This window comes from Emydura macquarii, unplaced genomic scaffold (genome assembly GCF_026122565.2).
Source record: "Emydura macquarii macquarii isolate MOO-44397 ecotype Brisbane River unplaced genomic scaffold, CSIRO-AGI_Emac_v2 contig_561, whole genome shotgun sequence".
NCBI lineage: Eukaryota > Metazoa > Chordata > Testudines > Chelidae > Emydura > Emydura macquarii.
In genome coordinates this window covers 13,421,904-13,448,004 of record NW_027130698.1, presented here as the reverse complement: position 1 = coordinate 13,448,004, position 26,101 = coordinate 13,421,904, and the positions used below count along the sequence as shown (strand labels likewise).

Sequence of the window (26,101 nt, the reverse complement as noted above, 5' to 3'; positions counted from 1 at the left end):
TCCATTTCTTCACTGGCTTCTTCTGCTATTCATGATAAGGGACTCAATTATTGTCTCTGACTTCACTGTCATCTCGGAATATTCTTAGTCCAGATTAACTAAATTCATTATGCAACGTTCAAATGAAATTTAATGTAGGTCCAATATATTTTCTCCAGGGGTTTAAGGACATCAGAGTGAGGCAAAAGCAGGAGGTCTGGTCAGATATTGGGAAGTAGATACCAGGCAGATGATCCTTGGCCTTGATGCAAGAATTATGGGGTGAAATTTTGTGGCCTGTATCATGCAGAAGGTCAGATTAGATGATTATAATGGTCCCGTTTGACCTTAGAATCTGTGAAGAGTAGAATGAATGAGGAAAGATAATTTAGCTTTTAAGGCACTGGAGAGGAATTCAAAAGATCTGGATTCAATTGCAAACTCTGCCCCAATTTCCTGTGTGACTCTTGGCAAATCACTTAATCCCTCTAGGTGAAATCCTCGTCCATAGCAAAATTTCCATTGACTTCAATGACTCCAGGATTTCAACCTCTGTGCCTGATTTCCCCATCTGCAAAATGTGGTAACACTTATTCCATCCCACCTTTTGTGTCTTCTCCATTAGATTGTAAACTTGGGGGGGAATTGCTAATTGTCACACTGTCCTTGTGAAAGAACAAAGGCACCACAAAAGGATTTGCGTAAAACAATAGTAGTCAGAGGAACACAAAGAGATGCCTAAGCCTGCCCTCCAGGTTTATCCCAGGGATTTGATGCTGTTCTTGAAACAGACACATTTAAGAAGTTACCTTCCTTCAGACTAAATAAACAGCACATCAGACCAGATGTGGATTTGTGCTGTGGATTGAGCGCACAGGACAGATTAGTTTGGCACCCTCACAATATACAATGTCAGATACCTTTGTAGAAAGGTTAGGCAGTTAATCTTGTTTCATGGGCAGAGTTTATTCTTCTCACACATTCCCAGTTCCCTATTAGCAACTTTTAGCCCTTTTTCTTTGGCTTCAGTGGGAATTTTGCCTGCAAAAGGACTTTAGGATCAGGTCATTTAGTATTAGATGGGTGTAAAATACTCAGCAGGGAAGGACTTATTTAAGATGTCAAAGAGCAAGAAAAGGAGTAATTGGAGATGGTGAAAGAGGTTATAACAAGGAATTATAAAATGAAATTGAGCAAAGGCAAATTCAGAGTGAACATTAAGAAAATGTTCTTTCTGAGAAGAAAGGCAGACCGTAGAATTATCTCCAAAGGTAAATGACGGAGCTGCTAACATATGAGTCATTTAAAATTAGACCAGCCCCTCTATGCATAGTATATAATACAGCAAATACCCCAACATTTTTTATCACTAATAGTTGTTCCTTTTTTTAAAAAAAAATTACTTTTAGGTTTATGCTTCTTTTGTGTTTACTTTCTCTAACCAATTAGTCTCAGAAAGCCATTCAAACTTGAACTGCACACTTTACATTCAACCCCACCATACAAAACTTGTCCTGTTGTTTCAGTTTCCTGATTGAGTGACTAGCCAACAATACCATGTTATTTATGTAACTAATGACCACATGAATTTCAAAGATCCAGCATTCGCAATGAGCCATGAACAGCCTGCATGCTGAGAATTGTTTGCTGGAAAGATTTATGAATAATTTCTGACAACAAATACATCTAAGAATTTTGCAGTTTGTCTGCAAATAGGAAAAGTGGCAGAATTTGTTGAACAGATTTGTTATGAATTATTCACCAAAGTCTACTGTATGTAGAAAACAAGTCTGCACTGATACGTAGAATGTAGATTATGACCTAATAGGTCTTTTCCATCTTTGGGGGCTATGAATCATTGGAGATGCTGATATGGCTTAGATATCACACTCTTGCACCACTCAACACTGACACCCACCTGAAACTGATTAGGAGTATTTGCTATAAAATTGCTGGCTTTGCACAGTAAAACATTTTTCCATCATTATAAAAAAATGGTTCCCAACTGTCAATATAATCTGATACATTTAAAAGCACATTACGATTAAATATTTCAATTCTCAGTCACCTTAACACTTTGCCACACACTATTTGTCTATACACCACTTCAAGACAGCCCTTTATAGAGATTTTACTCCAGGGCCTATGTGAAACCATCAATCACTCCCTGCTCTCACGCTCATCATTTTGTTTCAAGCTGCAATCAAAAGTGGCTCCATCTGCTTTAAAAGTCACAGAGCAGCAGCTGGTGATCAGTCCTCTTCATGGAGGCCACAAATCTGCAGGTTTGGGGGATATTGTCTTGGTCAACTCAGTCAAAATTAATTACAACCTAGATTGGATTAATTAGTGGCTATCTTTATTTCACCTCTATTATTGCACAGGCAATTGTTTAGCATTTGTTCACATGATTTGGCAATCACAAGTAAAATGAAACCACTTTAAATTAAGTGCCTTGAATACTCTGAGTGAGATTTACAAGGGTGGGTATTGTTCAGTAAGTAAATAATTGATGGTCGATTGTCAATTCTTGTTACCACTCAGCCATGCACCATAATATGAAAGTGACATCAGAAAAATACATTTCCAGAATGTCACATCAGAAACATAAACAGCTGATTATGTAGTTTGGGGCAGTGGTTCTCAACCTTTCCACACGTCTGTGCCCTTTAGGAGTCTGATTTGTCTCGTGTTCCCTAAGTTTCACCTCATCTAAAACCTACTTGCTTACAAAATCAGACATAAAAATACAAATGTGTCACAGCACTCTATTACTGAAAAATTGCTCACTTTCTCATTTTTACCATATAATTATAAAATAAACCGATTGAAATATAAATATTGTACTTACATTTCAGTGTATAGTATGTAGGGCAGTATAAACAAGTCATTGTCTGTATGCAATTTAATTTGTACTGACTCTGCTAGTGCTTTTTATGTAGCCTCTTGTAAAACTAGGCAAATATCTAGATGAGCAGATGCACCCCCTGAAAGACTCTGCATAGCGTACCCCTGGTTGAGAACCACTGGTTTGGGGAACGTAGGTTCATATATTCAGTAGAACTTCATCCACTTGCTTCAGCTGATGATCTGACCCATCATTTCTAAGATGAAACTGAGAAACTAGTGAGGAATAAGATCCAGATCAGAAAAGAAGGACAAAAGACAAAGATCAAGAAGGGTGAGGAGCTACACAAAACAAACATAGCCAGGGAGAGTAGATTGATTAACCCCAGGTTATAATAATAAAAAAGTACCTCCAGCATTTTATTTATGTATTTGTTAACTATGTATAAGCATTTCATAGCATTATTTCTATAACGTGTACATATTGTTCTCTGGTAGGAGGTAACCAGTGAAACAATACCAACATATCTTGCACCTCAAAGTGACAATAGCAATCTTCTGCCACTTGCCTGTATTTAGACAGATATTTTATTGTTAGGTTACAGTTAGAGAAAATCCAGTTTTGTATTCACAGACTGCTTTTTCTAGCTCTGAACAATTCTTTCCATCTGTCAGAGACATTGTATGAGTCGCAGGCCTCATGAGTGGAATTTTGTTACAAGGATTAAGGAGAAGTACATATCTATATATATATACTCTGTGGAATATTGTATCTGAGGGGCGTCCACAGATAGGTATGAGGAACAATGGGCTTTCTGAAATTAGACGGGTGCAAAGAAGCAATATCTTCATCTTACATTGCAGGAGTGAGTTCCAGCTCAGATGATTTGCTTCTGTTTAGCATTTCCACAAGCTGTTACACTTTTGGACTGCAGATAAGTGGTACACCAAAATTACCACTTTTGGTCTTTGGGGCCTATGGAAATAGCCAAGAAATCATTTCCATTCTGATCTTTACAGCTGAAACCCCATAAGTAAGGGGCAAACACACTGGGCCATATGTGAACTGACTTCTGAAAAGCAAGATGTGATGCACTGAGCTCATTATAGGTGTTGATTAGAAAAGCCAAATTGCACTAAAATAATAAAAAGATCTTCTCTTGGCTGATTGCTTTTGGTAGGCTGAGAACCTGGTGCTTCTCACACCAGCGGCAACTACTTTATGCTACCAGGGACAATAAATGAAGGGTCACCAGGATGCCATTAGCAAAGGCAGGGCTGACCCTTATGAGAATCAGGCTGGGCCTACTCCTGAGCTCAAACATGGAGGTGGAGATGAATGCTTCATTTATTTGGTTCCTGAAGTTAGTAAGCCATAGAGGCTCAGAGTCATGGAGAAGCTATTTTTGGAGACTAGAACCTTATGAAATTATCATGAGTTTCAAATGCATAATATATGAGAGGTAAGGAAGGTGCAGCGTCTGATCCAGCTTCTCATGCACTTTGCAGTTTACAGTGGTATTTTTACGTAATCAATCACACGACAAACTCAGTCAAAGAAGGAAGGAAACAAAGAAGGAATTTATCTCCTTTACAGTAACAAACTTCCCTTTCCAAGTAACTAGCCTCCTGCTTCCTGAAAATCAGTCACAGGTCCCATATGTCTCTGAGTTACACTATAACACTGACTTCACTAATGTAATTCTGGATTTACACCACCAGAATTTGGCTCCCTATAGTTTTTTCTGCAGTGATGATTTTAATAACACTTGAGTAACTGAAGAATCCAGACAAATGTTATTAACTGAAAAACGACATAATTTTTCGAAAGCTAAGTGTGGAAGTGATTTAAGATGCCCCCAAATGACAATAAAATGTTGAGATACAGAAAACTGTCAACTGCTAAAGAAAATGTATCAATTTGAATTGAATTTAGAAATACAGACTTTTTCCTTTCCGTTCTTTAGAGGATCAATAGCTATTTATTGTAGCTTTTTCCCTTCTCCCCCCAAATTACTGCAATAAAACATTAAAGCCACTGGAAGTCTTGAAGTTGGAAAAGGTCATCAGTTTCATTACGTTCATTGGAGCATGGACAAAATTGATTAATACAAATAAACTAAAATAAAAAAGGGAAATAGTCTCAATAATGAACTGGTTTATTGAGCAGGAAGTTTAATTTAAATACAAATTGAGTGACAAAGATTTCCCATAAAATAGCAACATCATAAACAGAAGATCTCCTTGTGCACACAGATTTCTAAATATCGTAGCCATTGTGTTCCTGACTGTGTTGCGACAGCCTCATTTTGATCTTAACTGGGTGATGTTGGCTACTTGCAATCTCTTCCTCGCCTGGAAATAGAATTTAATGGCAATGTGCCCCGAGTCGCCACAATGTAAAAACACATTTCCCATTTTTATTGAGAAAATGGGTGAGGTCAGGTTCTGTCAACTGGCATAGGTCAATTTATTCCAACAGAAGTTAAGTAAGTGATTAAGTGCTTTGCTAGCTCTGGGCCTTAGCTTTGGAAGGTTTGTGGATTAGGGACTGTCTATTACATGTACAGCACCTAGCACAATGGGATTCAATACCTGATTGGGTGTTGGTGCAAACATATTATTTGATATTATGGTGTAATTCCACTTCAAATGAACGTAGCCTATTATCTACACTCATTACAGAGAACTACATGTGCAATTAATTGGCAATCTGTAGTGGATTATGGAAACAGAAGTTCCAGATGGACAGGATTCGTCACAGTATTTTAAAGAGCAGCATCCTAAATTTGGGAGACGGAAGGTGCAGAAACATGTCTCTCTAGATCAGATAACTCATCTGTCAGCATTTCTGTTGCCTTTCCTTTTGAAGTTGCAATTGATGGTTTAAATACCATAAGCAACTGTAAATATAAAACACTATTGCTATAGAAGGCACCACATGTATGTTTCCTTGTGATTGTATATATAATAGGAGATACAGTGTGGACTAAGCACACCTCCTAGATGCTGGAATGTATGCAACAGAGCTATTTAGTATTTTGCATTGTGGAAAAGACAGAATATCAGACAGAAGGCAGTATGAATAATCTTCATTGCTGCGTTAGCTGTTCCAGACCAACCACTGAAAAGCTTTTCCCCATTTCACTCTCCCCTTCAATATGTTTGTATGTATTTGTAAACCTTCAGGATATTTTTTCCTGCAATTCCATTGGTTCCAATCTGTCTGACTGACACTGAATAAATTGGGTGGGAGATTATGGGAGACACATAGCTGCTGTAAGTGGAAACTGAAGGCAAAATGTACCTCATCGGGCCTAATCAATAGTGTCTGTGGCAGCCAGGAAAGAAAAGGTGCCACCGGGTAGCGGAAGGAAGGCAGCAGCTCGAGAAAGCTTTAAGTAACGGACCACAGAGTGGGAGGTTGGCTTTGGGCAACAGACCACTGTCTCAGGCGCTATTTGTACACTATAGCAATATTTGACTGCTATTGTCCTCAAAGCCTGTCAGAATAGTCCGCTGTCAGCCCCTTGAGGGAGATGGGGAGTAGAGAGTGCACGGAGCATGTGATCGCACTGCTCAGGGTCCTAGGCAAATGAGAGGACAGACACAGGTAGGTTGCCAAGGTTCACAGTTTATTGAGGCAGTTTGCTACACCCCTTGCTGGGCAGGGTTTCCTTGCGACAATCTTGTTAGGCACCACAGGCCTGTCCCGCACAGCACAGTAGTCTTTAGGTAGCAAAGCAAAGAAATAGTCCCGTGGAGAAACAAACTCAGCGCCAGGCCTGCCTTCCTCTCAAGGGCTCTGGCAGTCAGCAGCCTCTGCGGAGGTTTTGGGCTGGTCCTTTCCTCAGGAAGCAAAGGCTAGCAGATCTGTCCTCCTCCCTGGTCAGCCAGCCACTGACCTCTCCTCCTCCCTTTGTAACTGCTCCTTCATTACCTCACAGTGAGTGCAGGTGCAGCTGGGTGGGGCTGAGTGGGCCCACAGCAATTCCTTCACCCTTGCTATCTCGACGTGGGGCTGATGTACCTTATCACGGAGCCCCGTCCCCTCCCAGCTCGCCTGTGCAAGAGGCAGCCGTTCTGCGAATGCTGGAACAACGTGAGTTCAGGGGATGGTCATCACGGTGCTACTGGCAGTGCTGTACACATCCAACAGGGCGAGAGCTGGAGAGTAGCCAGTCCCCATTTCCCCCTCTCTGGAGGGCAGCTGTGGAGAGGAAACATACCACACCTTTTTAGCAGCAGCTAGTCGTGCTGCCCAGTACATTCCCTAGCATCGCTGGAGACACTGGGCCCTCATGCAGACAAAGTGCTTCCTCCAACTATTGTTCAAGTGCGACAGTGGTTTCCCCTTATATCTTCCTACACGATAAGCCCTCCACAGCCTCAAAAGCTAAATTTTTTCCTTAATCATATACTTCTATAAATACACAGGGGAGCTAACTAGAGTGCTGTATCATTTAGTCCTCTGTGGAATGTAATGCCCGCTGAATGTGCATAGAGCACACCTTCCACCATTGTAAGCAATTTTAAGGCTTTGTGGTAGCGAGCACTCGTGAAATGCACAGTTCCTATTCATCACAGCACTGAATAAAAAAAATTCCTTTTGCACTCAGGGGGATCTCGTGAGCTTCTTTAGGATTTTCCTTTTAACTTAACAGAAGATTGTGGACATGCTCATAAAACAGAATGTAATGCTATACCTCCACCCAGTCCTAAGCCTTCCCTTGAACTCTGCCCTTTTCAATTTATATACTGAATCTAATTTTAAAATTGATAATCATGTGCTCTTTAAATTACTTTTCAACACATCAACATTCCCAGTGAATGAAATCTACAAATCACTTCCACCATGTGTTAGTATGAATAATAGATGAGACCAGCTGATTGTTCCAAATGACCAATTTATCACAAGTGCTGCATTCACATTTGACCCTGCAGAATTCAGTTTCAAGTTTCAGCACCAACACACCTTAATGGAAATCTTTATTTCTCTCAGTATTTTTCGCTCTTCTTGCTGGGAATGGGATGGATCACTTAATGATTACTTGTTCTGTTCATTTCCTTTGAAGAACCTGACACTGGCTACTGTCAGAAAACAGGATACTGGGGTAGATGGACCATTTGTTTGACCCCATATGGCCAGTCATATGTTCAGTACAATTTCTATTTCCATTGAGAGGGGGTCTTCAAAGCTACATGACCTATAAAGCAAATCTTCTGGTGGTCAGAGTTTTCTGAACAGAACCTATAATGTCGTCCTTCATTATGTGACATTTCCCATGGCTTCACTGACATTTAAGTTTCATTGGGACAGTACTATTAACACTTGATTGATGATAATCAAGATGAAAAAGGGTTGGGAGGGAATGCACTAGCAAGAAGGATTAAGGGAAATGACAAGAAACAAGGGTATAAGGAAAATAATGTTGGTGCTATAATTAAGAAGGGGAGAAATTGTCCTTATTAGGTGCAGAAATAATGGATTTGAATTAAAAAGAGTAAAACTAAATGTCAGTATTAGAATGAAAATAATTGTGTGATCATCAACTATGGAATAGAATGTATTTCTGATTCTGAAAGAGGTCCGATCAGTGGTTGACCAACACCAACAGCAGATGGTATATCAGAGGCCTGCAAAAAAGTAGGGGGCTGGACCAAGTGATGTAGAATACTATTAGTCCTTTCAGTCCCAGTCATTCTTTGATTACATGTCTATTCTTTTTCATTTTAAAGCTATCCTCTATCACAAATGAAAAGTGCCTGTCACAGAAACATAGAAGGACTGTAGAGCGGTGATTCTCAACCAGGGGTACATCCCCTCTGGGGGTATGCAGAGGTCTTCCAGGGGGTACATCAACTCATTTAGATGTTCATCTCGTTTTACAACAGGCTACATGAAAAGCACAAGTGAAGTCAGTACAAACTAAAATTTCACCCAGACAATGCCTTGTTTATACCCCTCTATATACAATACTTTGAAATGTAAATACAATATTTCTATTCCAATTGATTTATTTTATAATTATAAGGTAAAAATGAGAAAGGAAGCAATTCAGTAATAGTGTGCTATGACACTTTGGTATTTTTATGTCTGATTTTTGTACGCAAGTAGTTTTTAAGTGAGGTGAAACTTGGGGTACACAAGACAAATCAGACTCCGGAAAGGGGTACAGTAATCTGGAGAGGTTGAGAACCACCACTGTAGAGTTCCATTCTTGTAGTTTCTACCTAGGCGTTCTATTTGTGTGGTCTTTTATGTACCAAGACAGAATTTTACTGTTTGGAAGAAAAAATGTTATTGTAGAATCTGTAGAATCAATACTCCCACTGAGAAAACAAAGGATGGCTCATGAAGCTATCCCATGTCACGAGAAATGTTTTACTGAAGGCAGCATTGCACTACCTTGTTGTAAGCATCCAATCACTGGCTCTGCTCCTTCATAATTACTAGGGCTATCAATTAATCACAGTTAATGCATGAGATTAATGCAAAACAAATTAACTAGATTAAAAAAAAAAGTCACAATTAATTGCAGTTTTAATTGCACTGTTAAACAAAAATAGAATACCAATTTAAATTTATTATAAATATTTGTGGATGTTTTTCTACATTTTCAAATATATTGATTTCAATTACAACACAGAATACATCGTTTACGGTGCTCATTTTATATTATTTTTATTGCAAATATTTGCACTGTAAAAAAGATAAACAAAAGAAAATGTATTTTTCAGTTCAGTTCACACAAGTACTGTAGTGCAATCTCTTTATTGTGAAAGTGCAACTTACAAATGTAGGTTTTTAAATATTTTTTACATACCTGCCCTCAAAAAAAACCTTTAAAACCTATCAGTTGAAGCATGAAAAGGCATATGAATGATTAGCATATCTGGCATGTAAACATCTTGCAACGCCAGCTCCAACTATGCCATGCAAATGCCTGTTCTCATTTTCAGGTGACATGAATAAGATATGGGTAGCCATTGTCTCACGTCAATGTAAACAAACTTGTTCGGCTTAGGGATTGGCTGAACAAGAAGTAGAACTGAGTGGCCTTGTCTGAGGTGAACTGAAAAATACTATTTCTTTTGTTTAGCTTTCTTACAGTGCAAATATTTGTAATAAAAATAATAATATAAAGTGAGCACTGTACACTTTGTATTCTGTGTTGTAATTGAAATAAATATATCTGAAGATGTAGAAAAACATCCAAAAATATTTATAATAAATTTAAATTGGTATTATATTATTGTTTAGCTGTGCAATTAAAAGTGTGATAAACACGACTATTTTTTTAGTCTCGCGACTAATTACAATTATAGTTTTTAATCGTTTGACAGCCCTAATAATTATTATTTTAAAGGTGACTAACTCATCATTATGCCCTGTTTGTCCCGTAAACTTATCCTTTGGGAACAGGGAAATAGCAATCAGACAACCATTTTCAAGAATTTTCAGCTAGCGAAGGAACAAGAAAAGTTTAGAAAGCTTGCACTTAGTCCAGTCATAGCATTCTCTCATCATGAGATACCCCATATCAGTAATGATATAGGAAACTGTAACAAGAAGCATTTTGAAATGATTTCTTTTCCAGTTTCACAGGCTAAAAAATTGCATGAAAACTTTCTTGTTAGGATAGTGTTTAAAAAATCAAAATGGTTAAAACATTGAAAATTCAAACTCCAACTGCAAAGTTCCATTCATTATGTTCAATAAACCTTCAGTGTCATTATTTTTTTTTCTCCTCTTGCTTTAAACAACACAAAACTTCTCGTGGTACTTTTATAATCATCTTTTTTACAGGATGTAGGATTTTTCTTAAGATTTATCCTAATGCCACGGGTTTGATGTGATTTCAGAGGAGGCTCACTTTTTAAAAGCCATTCAATCACATAACTTGGTAGGGTATGCAGCACAAATTGCTTTATATTGTTTCCACTTGGCTGGTTAACTGGTTGCACCTCTGTGACTTCATTCCCACTGAGGGACTTGCTGCTATTGCAGATAGATCATCATGTTTTAGTCATAACAAAGGGAAAAAACCGAGGCATGGTTATTTAAGACAATTGCCTTCATTGCTTTTGTGTTGTGTCTGATATTGATTCACTCTTAGTTGTACTTGGCTTTGAATGACCCTCATGTGTAATAAGCAATTTAATCCAGCCATGAGGAAGATTATGGGTTGGTTTATAGTTAGGGACAAAGTATTCTGTATTTGGGACAAATTGTATTAATTTAAATGGAATAAATGGGCCCAAAGAATAAAAAATGTTAACATGACCCCATAAATGTCCCAAATTAAAGTTTTAAACAAGAGTTGGGATTTGGTATTCAGAGACTTCAGCCTGCTTAGTACCATGGCAAACACACAGCAAAAAATGCTCCCTGTCCTGCATTTAAACAGAAGCATGTCTTTTGGCACATGAAAAAATCTGAAGTCCAAAGAATGTGTGTGACTCAAGCATGTTCCAACAGACTGTCCCGCTTGTATAGGTTTATCTTTGCAAACTTTCCTTTAAGACAATCATTCCTATCTCCCAAGTATTGTGACATAGCATAACATGAGATGAGGCAATATTAATTGCAAAATCAAGACTGTTGTCATAGAAACCAGAGTAGCGTCTTGGAGGCCTCCACAGATGCACTCATAAATCAGAGATGTGCATTGAGAAACATCCCTTCCATCCCTATGAACGTGCAGTTAAACATAGATCTTTGAGTGGAAAATGCACTTCTGGGATGGATCAAACACTTGAACCCACTAGCTCACCAAACCGTAGGGTAGGGCACCAGGTGAGCAATTATTTTCTGTAATACAATGGAATAAATGGTACTTGTGTGTATGTCTTTGAGAGAGAGAGAGGGAGAATGGTTGTCATAGAAACAGTCATATTTTTCCCGAGTGATGTAAAGTATTGTATAAAGGACAATATTGCAAGTGACCTCACTCCCACCAATAAAAACTATTTGTCCTATTTTTTACTGCTATATGATTCACTCTGCTGGATCCATGATGTCTCCTTTTATGTGGCTACTCCACTTTTTTAGGTGTATTATATATAATAGCATGGAAGGAGTGTGAGATGCACATAAGATAAGGGAGCAGGGATATTATTAGATAGAATAAGAAGTAAAGATGGATTTGGTGAAGTATATAACTGTGTGCTACAAGACTGTTTCTTGTGCTGTTATTATTTAAAATAACAGTGCTTAGAGGCCTCAACTGAAATCAGGGTCCCATTGTGCTAGGCGCTGTACAGACACTTAGGACACAGTCCTTTCCCCAAAGAGTGAAAGGGGAAAGAAAGGAACTGACTTGCTCAAGGTCACACAGCAAGTCAGTAGCAGAACTGGAATAGACTCCAGCTGCCCTGGGACTTAATTTAGGGTCCAATATACTAAATCACATTGCTTTTCATCCTTAGCTGCAAAGTGAGTCCATTTTTGCAGGAATGCATACTCCAAATTAGTTCAAAATGGCTGTTGCCAAGTAAATTGCATATACCATGCTCTCTCTCAGACAGACGTGTTCTCTTTCTGCGCTGGTGATCATTGCAGCCCTCAGGACCACAAATCTCTGTGATGGAGTTAAACCTTACAACTCTACAACTCTACAATTTACATGTTTACCTGATGGCTCATAGAAAACTGATCATATTTCTGTCACTTTGGGCTGCAGTATGTTTTCAAAGTCCAAGAGTTCATCATTCAACAGGCAGCAAAACACTGGTTTCTTGTTACATATTTGGTGTAAATAGTACACTGTGCCAAGGATCACAGCTGTCCTGCTGAAAAAAAATTTCCTTTACTTGTAACCACAAGTCTAAAATGTTTGCATGGATTTTTCTCCCACTATATGAACAATGAGAGAGTCTCTGTATGTGTGACAGAAGTGAACAAGGGTCAGACTGGGTTCAGGAATGTTACACTAGATTTCCCTTCTCACTCAGACACCTCTTATTTTCTGGATACAACCATCTATAATTTTTGTACTTCTTACTGCCTTTCCTCCACATTGTCTTCTTAGTTATTAACACAGGCCCAGATTTTTGGAGCAGTATGCACAATTTCAGTCAGCGAGCTAACTGGCCACATGCAGGTACAATCATGATCATTGCACATCAAAACTAGATATGTGCATGCCCAGGTCTAAAAATCTGGGCCATGATGTTACTGTGCATGACACTTTCTGTACCAAAAACTGAAATAGACAAAATGTAGGTTGTGTTCTGAGAAAATTAGACCTCCCTTTCCCATTGGGGGCGAAGGATCCTCTGCTTTTGACAGTGAAATATTGTTGGAGGAAATATATAAGGTTATGAATTGTATGTCTCTAGGGGAAACCTCATTGATGAGATTTTTGCCCTAAATTCTAGAAAGCCTTCAAGGACCAACAAGCCTCATTTTGCTAGAACTGTTTATATTCACATAGAGATAGAGTCCTCCCCGCAACTCCTTACTCTGCTTTATTCCTCCTACAGATCCCACTGAACACCTGTTACAAATATTTGCAAATAATGAGGTAAACAGATTAAGCAGTGTAATAAGTGGTACATTTGAATCAAGCCAGGTTTGTGATAAGCAGAAAACATCCAGAAAATATACGCAGATTTGACTGTCTAGTATTTATACATCATTTATAATCCCTGATCATAGTATTTTAATGGGAGATGTTGGCCTTGTTAAAGAGTGAATTGTCTTATCAAATGCATTCTACTTATACTAAGTTTGCAGCAGATAATTTCTTATACTCAGTTAATTCTGTCTCCTTCATGGTCAAACTGTGGATTCACGTAAGTCACAAATGAGTTATAGACATATATTATATCCAAAGCACTACATTAAAAGAATGTTAAGGTTGCAAAATCAAGCATTCAAAAATGAAGAATTGCCAGAATTAAGAATGTTTGTGGGAACTCAAAGTTTGACTGTTGGACAGATCTTTCTTGACCTATAAACGGGCAAATGTCTTTGGACGTGATTAATGTGGTATGAACAGAGATTTCAAGGTATTAAGTCAAATTCAGATCTGGCATAAGTCAAAGACTTTAACTGAGCAACATCTATTTATTTCAGAGATGAACTGGGTCATGACTTTTATTCGATTTACATGTATCTGTCTACTGGGCATTTATATCACTCTCATTGTCTTGACACCTAAGCTCCTACATTTCTAATAACAGCCTTACTTTACTCCCCTTTTAAGAACCTGTCTTGCCACAGTTACTCATGTGAATAGATCTAAATTCATTCTTAGCGTAACTGCATTGATGTTACTTCATTATTACCAATGCACTTACACCAGGCATACATTTGGCTAAGTGAGTTAAATAGGATTATACATGTGTGAGAACTCTCAGGCCTGTAGCTAGTTCCCGTTGGATGAATGATTAACCAGATACTCAGCTCCGCTAAGGCTGGTCTGCACAACTGTGGTGGCACCACCATAGCTCCTACCACCTATTCTAGCAAGCCCTAAGTACAAGGAGCATTAGACTGGTCAGGATACCATTGTGTCCAGCTGATCCCTGGTGGCTGGAACAGCGCCTGTGGCATGCAGCTTAAGACACAGCAGCTTAGAGACACCTGCCAAAGCTGGGTTCAGAGGGCTGCAGTAGCGGTTTAGTGACACCTTTGCCCCCTCCCTTAGACTTATGCTGAGCCCAATTTTGCCAGTGTGGAGGATCAGGCACATAGTCATAGCAAAAGCCAAGAGAATCTGTACTGAAACACTCACTGTCCTGAAATACTTCTGAATGTGAGACTGCTTAAACAAAAGATAGTGAAATAAAGTAAACATCCACCACTGTTATAGACATAGATCTTCTTGCAAAAATTCTTCATGATTATTTAAAGAGTTATTTGATCAGTACTTCTTTTATAATAAATAAGAACATATAGCACTTTTATACCATCATAGTATTAGTAAATACTAATTAATCCTTGCAATACTCTTGAGAGGAAAGTAAGCGATTGAGACAAAGAAAGCTTAAATTACCTGCCCAAAACAACACAGGGGCATAATCATATCTGGCATTAACTCCATTGAAAAAATTGTTTTGCAAAATAACACAAGACCAAGGTACCAGGAGGAAGGATGGATTTGTGGTTAGAGCCCAAGACTGGGAGGCAAGAGATAAGGCTTCAATTACCAACTCTTTCACAAACTTTCCTTGTGCACTTGGGCAGGTTACTTAACCTCTATGCCTTTGTTTCCCCAGCTAAAATGAGGATTACTACCACCTCATAGGAGTGTTGTGAGCCTTAATTAATAGTTGAATACTGGTTTAATATCCTCAGATAGAAGGTGCTAGCAAAATGTAAATGTTGTTACTGCACAGTGTAAGATTCTATGAGACCCTTGCAAAAGAATAAAAACCTTTATTGTTTCTCCCCTGAAAAAAACAAAAAAAACCCCATTCATGTTCAACATGGTCAAAATGCATTTTAAAGGGAGTCTCTCCTCAACAGCTAATATTCATTATTTAACTTCATTTCCTTCCTTAACAATGCTTTTCTATAACCAAGAGTGACAAAACGTGATGAATTCACTTTAAAAAAGGAGTGGTTGAAACAGTCATTTCCTTCTCACAGCAGCATCAGCTTGATAACATGAAACATTAGCAACAAGGGCAGGCTGCAGTCAGTGTGAACTGAAATCAGCCCAGAATAATTCAGCCAAGACATTAATCAAGCAGGACAACAGACTCTGGTAACTGTCTCCGCTAAGCTTTCAACATTTATGCGTTTGGATGAGATGTAAAAATAGAGACTCTGAGCACCTACGGCCACTAAAAATCCCCTGGCACTTTTCAGAGGTGTTGGGGACTTCAGTCTTGTGTCCTGGCCAAATTATATCTCTGCTAACTAAATTCGCACTAAGGTTTCAAGTATATTAAGTATTCCCTCAATTCAATGCATGACTGTGCATTCAACTTGCATGAACAATTACCACAACGGTGTGCACAAAAGCACTGGTGGCATAGGTAACGACACACACTTGTGAACTTCTGGATATTTTGTGAACTTCTGAACATCTGGGCCAAAATATCACTCGGATGTCTTATCGACCATCATGTATTTTCCATACGGTAGATGGCAACAGATCTGTATTTTAAATGACATTGTACCCTCATGTAGAATTTACTTTTGAGAACTATTATAGTCGCCTCTTGTTCACAGCTTGTTTGTTTAATAAAATATCTAATGAGGTTGGTTGATGACTTGCAGTGTTTTTATAAGGAGAAGCCAATAAAAAGTAATAACCATTTTCTCCAGATTACCTCAGAGTGAAAGTACCACAAATATCACTTCTTCCTCCTTTCAGGGGATTTTGCATCATTTTGGCTGATGAGGCAGCAAATGGGTTCTATCAAACCGTTTAATTTCTTGTAATCCTGTCCTACATCTAGTCTTCAGAGGGTTGGTAAAATAAAGATGATTCTTAATGGATAATGGTAGGTAAAAGACCACAGCCAACATGCCTTTAGTTGCACTTTGAGATCTCTGTTAATGCTAAATACAAATTTATAGCATTGTCTTACAAAAAATTGGTGGGTACTTGGATCAATCTATTTTTAATGACAATTGGAATATTCTATATAGGGGAATGTGCACAGAGGTCACTGCTAGGTCAGGAAACGTATGAATGTAAATATGTAGATTCCATCTTTTGACTGTTTGGCCATGTCCTCTAATACCCCTCCATGGCTCCTCTTATGAAAAGCCTTCAGGCAACATTTTTCATTGATGTTTTGAGGTAGGGAGGTTCAGAGTGATGCTGGACAACTACTTACAAACACTCTCTGCTGTCCATGGGTCCATGCTGTCCATGAGGTGTGTCTGTGCACCCTTCAGAAGTCATCCCGTATATGGTTTTGAGTGGCATCCATAGATACATAATATGCAATATGTAATCAAATTTCATTTTAGAGCATTGAAATTTGTTCCTTAGCTATAAGAAGCTGCTGCTTCTACAGATGGTGACAAAAGCATCTTGCTTTATGGACTATGGTATGAGATTTCCACTCCACTGGAAGCCAAGTGTTCTGAGTTATTGCATAGTGCATCCTCCTCCGCTTTAACTCAAGACAATGTCAAGAGCATCCGATTCTTCCTTAGAGACTAGTTGCAAATTAAGTATTTTCTACCTCTGTAAAAGGGAGTTGGCTGCCTGCAGACAAAGCTTTTTGCAGAGAGGAGTGCAAAGCCTCTTGCAAAACCCAGAACTTCCTTTGTGACTACCTAAGGACACGCTTTCTGATTCACAGCAAGACTCTCTCTTTTTTTAACCATATATGGCAATCCCTTAACAGAAAAAAGCACACCAGGTAAAAATTGAGGACATCGCAGAAAAAAAACCACAGGAGACGGCTAAATGTAGATCTGAATGATACATGTATAACAGCAGCAACTTGTAGGCTTAGACTATTTATACCTTTTATGGTAAAAAGGCTATGCTGTCGTTCTACTATACAAAGGTTAGACTCCACACGGAAACAGTTGGGGCCTGTGTGGCAGCTCTGGTTATATTACTCAGCATTTTAACAATACTCCAGCAATGTTTTAAGTATTGATGTGGATTTTTAAAAGCCACATAAGTCACAGTAAGAAACAGAGCCCAATGACATGAATTACAGGTATAAGGACTCTGTGTGGCATTCATGAGACCTAGCAATGGTTTCTCGAGACTGAAGGATGCCTATTTCAAGGGATGAATTTGGCCCCATCACAACTCAGAGTTTTGCAATCCAACAATTAAAATGACGAATATTCAGAAGCTAAAAGCAGCAGCAAATACATATTTCTTCCATTTGGTTTTAACTTATAAGAAAGACAGATGATTTTGAATAATGCTAGGAAGTAAATTCCATAACCAAAGCCTGATGACCTGACTGCAGGTACACTGTACTACAGAATGGTAAATCCAGGTTCCAGGCTATCCAGAGATACTTGGGATGATAGGATGATGAAAACGCTACTGAACTGACACGGCCTTTGGTTACACAGATTCCCTCTAAGGTCTGCAATCTCTGAGAGGCCTGGTGTGCCTCTAGATACATACATATGGCAATGTAGCTGATGTTGATTGACGGGGATGTGCATGAGATCTATGATGAAGGTGAATGAAAAGTTTTGTATTCTGTATCATTGCACCAGAGTGTGATCGCCCCTTTGATACATGTATTAGGCCAGTGTGAGTCCGATGAGGAAAAAACAATTCAGATATAGCCTCTGCTTCAAGAAGACAGGAGAAGAAAATTGGCCTCAAAGAAATACTAAAATGTAGGTAGCTAATTCTGCTGGACAAAAATGCATAGAGTGCTAAAAATATCATTTAAATTCCGGGTTAAATTGTCAGTTGGAGAAAAGGTTCTGCTTTAGGTAACACTGCTTTATGAAGCAATTTATTATTCTGGAGATTTCTGAGATTTCCTTTTCAAGACACTAACTACTTTTGATGAAGCATTATCTATAGTATTTCCCCAGCTGCAACCAAAGTCTTTCATTCCTGAACGTTAAGTTTCCTGTAGCCTTGGTAAAAGAATAAAGCTTAAATCCTGATCTACTCAAACCGAGAGTACCTCTTTGGATGTTCTATAACTCGTTTTTTGGTGGTGGTGAGGGTGGTTGGGGGGCTTCTTTTGTTTTGTTTACAGTAACTGCAGCTTTTTAAAAAATTTGCCATTGCAGACAAATACACGTTTATCTCTAGCTTACAGTGCTGGCCACATATGCTTCCTGGACTTTGTGGTGTTTTTTTTTTTACCTCTTTCTTAATTTACCAGCATTTGCTCCAGTTTCCTTAAATGGCTTTTTTACATGTGTTCTCAGTGGAGCCCTATCACTTGAGACATTTAAACTAGATTGGACAGAGCTCTAGAAAATAACCTGCAGAGAATGCTCTTTCATTTGCAAGGGGGATGGTCTAGTTATTAACCTTGTGGGCCTGGTTCTCAGCCCTGTTATTTGCTCTTTATACAGGCTCAAGTTGTAAAGGGTCAATAAAGCTTCTTAATCAGCTGGCTATCTGGAGATTCCCCAAGGGTAGGGCAGTGGTATTGGAACAGTTTTTATAGCAGGGTTGCTGAAAGCCATTGAACAAAACTGTAAACCCTGTATATGATGGAAACCACTTCAAGCCAGGGAGTTCTGCTGCATCCCCTGCATCCCTAGTTTCAGCATCCTGGGGAAGGGGGAAAATCTAGGTGACAGTGAATAGAGGCCCTAAGTCACCCTCCTTGTAGGCCCATATCAGAGGGGATGCGGCTAAAGAAAAGGGACTTTCTAGCAATCTCCCTCTGCTGGAATGGTCTCTGGGACCATGGGAAGCTGGCTACAATCTACAGCAGCCATGAGTCTGTTCTAAGTTGAATTGGAAGCCAAATTGACTATGTGACTAGGGATTTGCAAAGGCCACCTTTTCTCCCCCACCCTCATTCTGGGCCAAACAAAGCTCAGTAGGAACACAGTATCTGGTCCTGTATCTCCAGTTTCTATGATTAATCCATTAAAAAGATAGGAAAAATCAATGCAACAGGAAAACAAGAATGTATAAAACCATACATTCACAGAGTTACTGGCCTTGAAGGGGTAATTAAAGATGGATGAAAAATGTAACTCTGATTAAGAGGCATGGTCTTCCTTTATCCTATTTGCATAATTTTTCCATTGACATTAATTGGAAATCCATATACAGATTCAGGGGGAGTTAACAAGATCCTAACAATCCTCCACTCAATTCCCAAAATGTAGTTTGCGATAGCAAAGATGAGCACTACATAGCAGTCCCGTATAGGGCCACTAAATGTTCTAAATCTGAGCAATAAAACAAAATCTCTCAGTAGATTTAGTTAGAATTTTAGCGTGAATAGTCATCATTGGAATACCCGGTGATGGTTTTCAGCCACACAACACCCGTGTTAACTAGCATCAAAGGTATTGTATCTAAATACTGTATATTTATTGCAAAAAAATGTTTATGTAGTTTACTGAGAGAGTCAAACCAAGGACGGAGTTTGGTCTATATTTTACATGTTGTGTTTAGAAAGATCATGACAAAAAATTGGGAACATTCAGGGTAAAGACATAGTTTCTGCTTCTAGGCACATAAAATGTTCATCTATGCATTTAAGCACAGATTTTAGCACTCAGATGTGGGATGTATGAAGGCATCAAGATTTGAAAATTAGGACTGATGCATTTCTCTTTAAGATTTCTTGACTTTCTTTATTAAAAAGGCATGTTTTTCTTTTGCATGAAACAATCTTAATTCCTGGACACCATCTGCTTCTACGGTTTATTCCACACCTACAGTTATAATCCTGCTGAGTGTGAATTTGTAACTTGTTTCTATCAATGCCAAGTCTGATGTCACGAACAGTGGAAATTTAAAATAATCTTTACTAATTCTCTATTGTAAGCACACTACTGCCACCTTGTGGATGTAGGACCAACTTGTGTAAGGAATTTGGCAAATCTATAAACAAGCCACAAACTTCTACAAGTTTTGATTTTTATTATACCAACATTCCATGAATGTATAGGGTACTCATCATTGCAATATCTGATGCCAGTTACAAGGCTTAAATTTAGTCAGTAAAGTTCCATTATCCTTCTCATGCTGTTCTACAGTAATGCCAGTTTGGAACACATGCTTTTTCATCCTATCACTACATCACAGTTTTTAGAAGATGAGTGAAAGTGGAAAGAATAATGTACACAATTGAAGCTAAAAAGAGAAATTTTTTCCTTTAAGTAGGCAAAACGTAATTAATCACATCAGAATAAGTTAACACTCTTATGTTTTAGAAAAGTCACCATGGGATTTTCCGTGGTTACAAGTGCTTGGGATCACAATTTTAAGTCTACTAAGGATTCAGTGGACATCTGAAGGAAATAGGTAAGTGTGGGTCTCCTCAACAGCTGGTGGCAGAAAGAAATGACCAAGTGCCTACAGATTATTTACCTATTAAGCCATAATGAAATGTACAAACATGTAGGTACAGAATGAAGGACAGAAAGGATAAATATGTTACATGTGTTTGTTAGGCATAGACCTGCTCTGCTCCTGGAGTTAACATTTATAAACAAACTCATTTATTTTAAAAGTTCATATTCAAGTTACTCCTTTTGACTTGTTAAAAATATGCTCTAAACAGGAACACACTTGAAGCATGAGGACAGGATTTGACTCATTCCCGACATCTCATGGCATCTTACTATTACCCTAATTGCCCAGACCTACTCTACCCAAAAAGACAGAGAGAGAAAATACACTTGCTTTAGAGATTGCCTTTTATAACTTCTTTCCTGGAGCAGCTGGGACCAACTATGTTATATAAGAGGAGCAATCACCACTGATTCCACCTCAAGATACCTCCTTGGGATTTCAGCAAGCATGTAGCCCAAAAAGTTTGGGCTAGCTAGCATTTCTAAACTCACTACAGACACTGCTAGAAAACAAGATTATTTCTTGGTCTGTGATAAGCAGAGAGCATTTTGTACTTCAGTTTATGAGGAGGATTCCTATTATTTATTTACACATCAACCAAACTCTGTTAACAGACTGAAACTTTGTGTGGAAAATGATAGTTATGTTTAGAAGAATGCTATATGTACGTGTGACATGTGCATTGTGTATTTACATGCTATCCTTTAATCCTCTTGAAACCAAATGCTGCATTTTATGTGAAAATAGTGGTGAACACACTTAAAACAAAAAATGGCATCAATCTATTCATTGTGTAACAAATCTTCATCCAATTTTTAATTCCATGAATTCTGTTCTCCTGATTGGAAAGAAGTGTTACTTTCTATGACACCATCAAAGAGCTTTTAACTCTATGAGCTGTCAGTAATTTAAAAAACCCACTATTCCTATTGATTTTAATAACAACTAGGTATTGTTATTGTATAGAGAGAAAGCGCTCTTTTTCATCAGTAATCTCAAAGCACTTTACCAAGGAGGTCAGTATCACTAGCAACATTTTGCAGTTAGGAAAACTGAAATATGGCGAGACTTGCCTGAAGTCATTCAGCAGGCTAATAGCAGAACTGGGAATACAACCCACAGTCTCCTGAGAGTCAGAGGTCCACCCCCGTAGTTTTAATAGGAGAGGCTGCAGTCAGTACTAGTGTTTCTGCAGGACCCTTGTTAAAGGCTTAAAAAGAAAAGTAATGAAGTATCTGCTTTGAATATAACAATAGATTTGTCTCTAATTTTGCCTGTGTGTGAAAAAAGTGACATTGTTGGTTGCAGAAGAGGCTGAATCACGACTGTTACTGAATGTTAAATGTCAAAGCTGCTAACCAGTTCCCCATCTAACAGCTGATTTGTGGAATATGGCCAATGTTGGTTTATCCTTATAAACAAGGTAATTGCTTATCTTCCTCTCAAGCCTCAGCACTGAAGTTTGATGGGAGACAAAAAAAAGTGAACTAGAAAGGGGCATTTAAGGGCCATCTAAGCAGCATATTAAAAAGGCATCAAAGGCCTTGAGTAAATGATGTGATATAGAAAATGCAACAAGAGCTGCTGAAGGTTACTCTCCCTGAAGTCAAAAGAAATCCTTGAAACAATTATTGATTTGAAAATGGTAAGTTCTATGAACAATTATGCATCAGTCACATTTTAGTTAGATAATAATATTCTTGTAAAGTTTATATCTCAGATTCAGAGAATGCCCTGTACAACACTGTCCCTATAACCTTGCTTTCCACTCTCAGCACATTATTTATAGCCTTTATTTTGCAGTCAGCAAACCGGCATAACACTCATTGTTTTTCCAGCTGTGGGACAGAAGCTTAACCCTTAGAACCTGAGATTTTTTGTATATTCTTCCTCTAAAAGATTTTAACCTGAAAGAGGTGCCAAGAAAATCTACTCCCACATCTCACCTTCCTGAGCATATTCTCTCTCAACTATGTCCTTAACCTTTCACTATCTCCCGCAAGCTGAGAAAGCTATCTCCACAATCCCCCACACCTACCTACCACTAAATCCTGTTTAGCTATCTTTGCAAGCTACCTGCTGAATCATTGCCTGCTGGCTGTTAAATGCATAACCTTATCACTGCTGCAAGGTGAGGGCAGTCAACACGCACAGCAATCAAGTCACAACTTGACTCTGCCTCCTAGTAATGAGAAATTTTCCTTCCTGCAACAGTGCTTCATAGCAGTCTAACTGCAGACCTTTAAGAAATGGTTAATCCTCAATTAATGGTTAATCCTCTGGGGATTAGCCAGGACCCCAAAGCTATGAATCAGCATAAATAAGGAAGGACCAAAAAGTCCGTAAACTTCCTCCAGGACCAAAGACTTCCAATTTTATTCTTATCCATCCTCTTACCTCATCTGGGCAGAACTCCAGTCTTTTCCTATGTACAGAGGAAAGCAAAAAATGTATTTACCACTTCCTATCCTATTTCCAGATGAGCTCTGAATTTAAATAGCTCAGCGGGTTCTTTTATTCATTCTTTGAAAAGGACTTTTTTTTTTTCTTTTTTTTTGCAGTTCACCATCTATCTTACTTTATTGTTCTGTTCCTATTAGAACTTCCAAGTTCCTGTGTTTCTTAAATATTCCCTGTTTCATCTCTACAGATTTTCACCTCCCTTTACCCAGATTTTACTGACCTGTTGGGTCAAACTTTTAAAACAGCTTGACCTCTTGGAAGCATTCAACTTGACTGAATGCAGACGCTGATGTGCGTGAAAATCTTGATTTATGAGAGTATATAAAATCAGGGATTGTATGAGCACGCTAGAGTTTCTGTATATGCTCTATTGTAAGTCTGTCCTTCTGGTTGTGGGCTCCTTAAGAGTACTTGAAATACTTCCTAGTTTTCCACTTTTGATTTCACATCAGCTCCAACCAATTTCCTTTAATGCATCATCATATTTCCACGCCAGTCTTGTTAAAGCCTATTATCCCTGTGTTCTACGCACACACTCAGCTTTGCAAACCAGAAGGCACGATCATTGCATCTGAGGCCCATCCAAACTTAACCTTCATCACGACACAGTATATTTACAAAACTTGATTCACAGCAACCTCTCCCTGTGCTATTCATCATGTAAGTCACGGGGTAGAGGAGAGGCTGAAATCTAGGTGATACTGTCACAAATCCACAGTCACCTACGTCATGGCTGTCCTTGAGGTACACATTGGGGACATGCAGAATGTCATGGCAACAACAGAGGCAAGTGGGAAAGAAAGCCTACATCCTCCTGCCCAGGACAGACCCCTCTCAGCACTGTACACTGCATATGACATAGGCTGACTCAACCTTGGGCAGAAGGGGCCATCAATATAGAGCCTATGACACACAGGCTGGCCCCAGCATTAGAGCAGTAAGGGATTCTCCCTAAGAGGCCAGCAGTAAGGGGCCAATGACACAGAGGCTGGCTTAGAACTATAGGGACTATGACACATGGGCTAACCCAGTAGCACTTTGACACACAGGCTGGCCTCAGCAGTACAGGGCTATAACACAGGAACTGGCCCCAGAGTACAGGGCCTATGAGACATGGGTTGGCCCAGCAGTACAGCATCTATGACACATGGGTTGGTCCTGGAGTACAGGGCTATGAGACATGATGCAAGCTCTGGCAGTACAGGACCTATGACACACAGACCGACACCGCAGTCATATGACCAGCAGGGGGCGGTGCCTACTACCCATGGGGGTGGGGTGGGGAAGCCTCCCTCTCCTTGTCAGGGAACCAGGATTCCCCTCCCCCCCACTGCAGCCTTTAACGACGGATAAAGGATAAAGGAAGGATAAAGAGGCGTGGCCTGGAGCAGCCATCTTGGCACAAACGCCTCAGCAGTGACCCTCCCACCATCCTGACGTCACGCCTTAAGCCCGGCCCATTCGGCGTGCTCGCCGAAGAGCTCCTCCCACAGAGTTCTCGTCATCGCCTGAGACCCGCCCCTCTTTCTATGCCGCCCTCCTATTGGCGGAGCGGCCTGTCTGTCAGGCTTCGGGGCCTTCCCCCGTCAGGGCTCGCAGCTGCCGCTCCGGCGACGTCATTCACTGCCGGCCTCGGGTGCGAGGCGGCCGTTGCGGGGAGACATCGGGGAGAGCGAGCGGGGCTCCGCCGCGCAGCCGCGGCCAGGTGCGGGGTCGAGGGGGCTGTGAATGGTCACGAGGGGGCGTGTCCACGAATACCAATTACATCGGGAGGATATGATTATTAATAAGCGTTCGTAAATATTCATAACCCTCATGACTATTAATGAGCAGCTGGCGTTCTTTAATGCGCGTGTGGGGGGGCGAGCGGCACGTCGGGACCCTGCCTCAGGAGCGGGAATATTAACGAGAGCGGGCTCATGAATATTCATAAGACGGTGCATATTAATTAGCTGGATCGATTAATATTAACGAGTGGCTCATTAATATTTATGATGGGAGGGGGGCGCCCCACTGTGGTAGGGTGACCAGGTAGCACGTGTGATAGATCAGGATAGGGGGTGAGGGGTGCTAGGCGCCTCTGTAAGACAAAGCCCCCAAATCGGGACCATCCCTGTGCAATCAGCCAGCTCATCACCCTACCTGGGTGCCAGCCCCGAGCCGCGCTGGTGCCAGCCCCTGGATGGCTAATACCTGGCGATGCGTGAGCCGGGGTTACCGTTCCTGGGGCCAGGGCGCTGGGCTTCTTGGCCTGGAGCGCCGAGGATCTCCTTTAGGCTTGGCAAAACTCTCCGTTTTTCGTAATAGCGATGTTTATTTTTAAGCATTCCCCCCCCCGTTTTTATTGATTTCAAATGTTCACAGTTGCAGGATGTTTTGGGGGCGAGGCGGTAACTCGTCGGGATGTTGTCTAGCAGGTTCCCTACCTGGGTAGTGCAGGAACTCGTTAACATTGAAGTCTGCTGAATCCAGTACAAGGCTCTGGCTTCATATAATAGTCCTGTGGGTTGGGTACCAAACCTGGTTACCACCAGCACCATACGAATCAGGGCTCTACGTTTTCCAGGGTGTTGAGCCCTCATCTCTGAGTTCTTTGTCAGGTCATTTTCCTTGTCTATTCTTTGAAGGACTTGTGACTGGTCTATAGAAAAATACAACCGTCAGCTGTTCTTCATTGAGACATTGCCTGTGGCAGATGGGTATTTTTGCTGGCACGTACTATTGGCAGAGCTGGCTTCAGTCCATAAACCCAGCAGATAGAGATAGCATAATCCATCATAAAGATTCCACAGCCAGCTTGTTCACTTTGCATTCACTGATGTATTCCAACTGACAGTTTTACATTCACTCTG

General features: G+C 39.9%; 1 protein-coding gene across 2 annotated transcripts in view; it reads left to right on the top strand.

The window, feature by feature from the left end:
- The window catches only part of MEAK7 (MTOR associated protein, eak-7 homolog), a 52,980-nt gene that overhangs the window by 13,689 nt on the left and 13,190 nt on the right, over positions 1-26,101 (top strand). The window contains exon 1 of one of the 2 annotated variants that reach the window (XM_067540183.1): positions 24,867-24,954. The exons of the other annotated variant lie outside the window; for it this stretch is intronic. The gene's annotated coding sequence lies outside the window, so the exon portion shown is untranslated. Of the gene's footprint in view, positions 1-24,866; positions 24,955-26,101 lie in introns of those variants that run through there. 2 annotated transcript variants of the gene reach the window in all.